Below are 4683 nucleotides of genomic sequence, written 5' to 3' on the forward strand. Positions count from 1 at the left end.
CGCAACACATCCCTTCTCTGCTCTGGGCTGATTTGATGGCACCTTTTCTCCTGTCTTTTGTGATTTGTGATATGCGGGGGATAATGGAGGCCTGCCACTTGGCACCTCCTCATTTGTTGAAGGGGCTACCACGTCATCTAATCCTGCCATGTGCCTAAGTCAAACATGAACTTTTACTTTCTCTAACTTCTGCATACAAGCTCAGATTTGAGTGTCATTCACATTATTGGAATTAGAATGATGACCTCTTCGATTTAAAGTTAATTCTAACAAAATTTTAACACATTGATTTTTTTTTAGCATAATTTTTAACACCTAATCACTCCTCCCCACTGGAAACATTTGGACCCCAAAATATTATATTCATTTATTAAACAGATGAGGGTATTGTTCCCTTACCTTCCACTCTTCAATCCATTTGTCGTTTGATGGATTTGTACCTTTGAGACCCACTCGAAGATAATCAACATTTTCCCTCTTTGATGACCTCGTTATTATGTTAAGTATGGTGTCTTGTTGAAGCTCATCAAGTAATTCTGGAGACAATTATTCAACTCATGGAATCTGTACACTTTCTCCTTGATCTTCAATCAAAGGAGGCTCATACAATCTCAAATTTTCAACATTAACAATAGAATAAATTTGCATATATGAAGGAAAATGAAGCTTGAAAGAATTATTACTAATCTTTTCCAAAATTTTAAATGGACCATAATGGATTGGTTCAAGCTTTCCACCTTCACCTTGAAGCCTTTCCTTGATAATGTAAAGCCAAACTTCATTACCTACTCGAAACTGATGATCCACATGATGCTTATCATGCCTTGCCTTATACTTTCCTTGAACTATTTGGTGAATCAACTGAATTTTCTCAATGAATTTCTTTGCTCTGTCTATGTCGTTATGTCCATCTACAAGTACATCTTTCTCAAATATGAAATCCAAAGTTTATTTAGGAAAATAACCAAGACATGCCTCAAAATATGAAGTTAGAGTAGAAGAGTGTTTTGCTCGGTTGTAAGCATGCTGAATATAATGCAATTGTTCATCCCACAACTTAGGATGTTTGCTACAATATGCTTTTAGAAAATGAATAATTGTCATGTTAACCACTTTAGTTTGGCCATTTGTTTGCGTATGGAATGTTGTACTTTTCTTCAAATTGGTGTCCATCAAGTTCCATAAACTTGACCAAAAATTCCTAGCAAATCGGGAATCACGATCACTTACAATAGAAGTAGGTAATCCAAAATGAACTCATACATTTTGAAAGAAAAGTTGAGTTCTTTGTTCAGCTGTAATTTGTTGTTTGAAAGGCATTAATATGCACACCTTGAGGAGCCTATCCACAACTACGTACAAATAATCATGACATTTTATTAATAAAGGAATACCTCCTACAAAATCCATAGAAATACTTTCCCATGAACATGAAGGCACTAGAAGTGGTGTGTACAATCCTAGTTTCCTATTACTAGGCTTAATGACTGCACATAAAAAACAATCTCTGATAAAATGTGACACACTTTCAAGCATACGAGGCCAGTAAAAATGCCTGTGAAGATTCTCCACTGTTTTACTTACACTAAAATGTCCAGCAATAAGAGAAGTGTGCACTTCCCTTGTGACATTTACTCTCTCTCCCTGTGGAACACAAAGTTTTCCCAAATGATACAACAGATTATCATGTCCATGGTAGTCCAATTCCTCAACTTGGTGACCTTGACTCAAGTTTGAATATACCTCTTGAAAGTTAGCATCATGTGCGTATTTCTCAACATAGCGTTCAGGAAAAACATAACGATTCTTGAGTGAAATGGCTACATTAATAATTGGTCTAGAAAGCATATCTTAAACTCTATTATAAATACCTTTCCTATACCTAGATACCAAGTGGAATTGATGTAAGAACCACATCCAACGAAATTTCATTGATTGTTGCAATTTTGTTTGAGATTGCAGATATTGAAAAGGTTGATGATTGGTGTGAATAATGGTTTCTTTTCCCATTAATTAATGCTTCCATTTCTTCAAACTTTGCACCAATGTATAAAGCTCTTTATGAGATGTAGGATAGTTGATAACAACACCATTAAAAATATCAAAATGAAATGAAATGGGCTTACCATGTTGTAAAAGAACTGCACCCATGGTGCAGTCACTTGCATCTGTTTGTATTTCAAATGGCTGTTTCAAATCCGGTAATGTTAATACTGGGGCTAAACTAATGTTTTGTTTTAAAGCATTGGATGCTTCTTTATGTTTGCCTCCCCACTGGAAGACAACCTTCACGTTGTTCAAAGCATGTAGTGGAGCTGCTATGGAATAGAAATTGGCAATGAACTTCCTCCAATACTGTGCTACTCCCATAAAACTCCTCATTTTTGTGACTGATTCGGGTATTGGCCAATTCACAATGACCGAAGCTTTAGAGGGGTCAATCTTCAGTTCACCTCCTCCAACTATGTGGCCCAAATACACTAAGGAAGTTTTCCTGAATTCACATTTAGACATCTTCAGAAATAATTGTTATTTTTTCAAGACATCCAACACTTCCCTCACATGCTTGACATGCTCTTCCTGTGATTTGTTGAATATCAAAATACCATCTAAATAGACACTTACAAACTCATCAAGAAAGGATCTTAAAACATCATTCACAACTCTCATGAATGTAGCTAGAGCATTGAAAAGACCGAAAGGCATAACCAGCCACTCAAGAAATCCCTTTTTGGTTTTAAGAGATATATTCCAAATATCCTCCTCAGTTATTATAAATTGATGATATCCACTTCTCAAGTCTAATTTAGTGAAATATTTTGCATTCTTCAATTGATCTAGAAAATCATCTATTCTGGGTAGTGAGTAACGATTCTTTATCGTAATTTTATTCAATGCTCGATAATCTACACACATGCATCAGGTTCAATCATTCTTTCGTACCAAAACAATTGGTGAACCAAATGGCCAAGTAGAGGGACAAATTACAACTTTATCTAACAATTCCTAGACTTGTTTCTTAATTTCTGAACTTTTTCAGAATTGACATTCGATACATACTGATATTTGGGGGTGGACAATCTTGATGTAGCTGAATTGCATGCTGAATTCCCCTTTTGGTGGCAATCCCTTTGGTTCTTGAAACACATCTCCATATTGATTGACCACATCAACCAATTCATCTTTCAACTTCATGTCACAACCTGCAAAGGGTTCACACCCCTTATCATTCTTCTGCTTGATGATAAGGAGCACAAGATTCTCGTTGGAATTGACCAAACGCTTCATTTTCCCTACACTTGCTAAATACAGATTAAGCCTTTTACGATGGGATCTCAAAATATACTCCACTCCATATTAGTAAAAATGACATTTGTTCTCAAATCTATTGAAAACAAATTTACTATCATATAGATACATGCTTCCTAACACAATTCCATAAATATCCAGCAACACTACATCTAATTCGACTTCATCAATGAAATTGGCGATAATAGAAAACCTGAAAATGCATTTCCTTTTTACCTGAATATTTTCATCCTTGGTTATCCGATCCAATAGATACAGTTTATGATGAGGCATGGTTTCCATATTCAACTTCTTGACCAAATTTGTAGAAATTAAATTTTCTTCAGATCCAATGTCAAACAAAGCATCAATCTTGGTGTGCCTGGAAATAACTCTTATATGGAAGAACTCAATTATTTTTCTTCATTTGAAGTTTTGTTGGAGTTATTTTCTACACTGCTGCTTTCCATGACTTCCTATTTTCTTGTTTCTTCCACAGATTTTCCTTTAGTGACTATGGTTGCAATATTTGTTTCATCACTTGAGTCAAAACCCAAGTCTTGTTGTACAACAAAATTTGTCCTCTTTTTTCCTTTATTGTTAAATTTCTTTGCTCTTAATTCAAGATGAAGCTTCCAACAATTCACTTCATCATGGCCCTCTTTGGAATAATTCTTGCACACAAGTTTTTCCCCTTCTTTCTTAACATAAGCATTTGTCTTCTGCTTCCTTTAGATTTCTTTCCTTTTTCACCACTCTGGAATGGCTTCTTATTACCTTCTTCTTATACATTTTTCCCTCTTTCTTCGAGGTGTGTAGCTAGAACATAGACCTCATCAAGATTCGTGGGATTAAAAATAAAAATGGTGTGTTGAAGATAGTTATGAAAACCTCCTATGTATTTTAGCATAGTATCTTGTGACTACGAGTCTACTCCTAGCATAAGATCTCTTCTCCTAAGCTCCTAAGTATACTCTTGCACATTTTGACCTTTTAACTGTCTGAAATTTTGCCAATTCATGATAGATTTTTGCATATGAGCAAAATGTTAGAATTGTATTTTTATAGCAGCACTGAAATCAGCCCAAGTAATAGAGACCTTACCAGGCTTTTTGATCTTAGCTTGAGTCCTTTCTTTCCACCAAATGAGTGTTGTACGCTTCATTCTCAAGGAAGCCAACTGAATTTTGATATCATCCTCTTGAAAGTTCTGAATTCTACAATACACCTCCAACTGACGAATCCAATTATGAAGCTTCTCTGCATTCACTTCACCGTTATACATGGGCAACTAGAATTTAGCATCAAGTTTTAGAAAAAGTGATTTATCGGTTCCTTTTGAAGAATGATGATGAGTATGAGTAAGGGTTCTATTAGTGGAACAATGTGAAGTTG

This window comes from Pinus tabuliformis, chromosome 7 (assembly GCF_031772625.1).
Source record: "Pinus tabuliformis cultivar Carrire ecotype Pingquan chromosome 7, CPIR1, whole genome shotgun sequence".
Lineage (NCBI taxonomy): Eukaryota > Viridiplantae > Streptophyta > Pinopsida > Pinales > Pinaceae > Pinus > Pinus tabuliformis.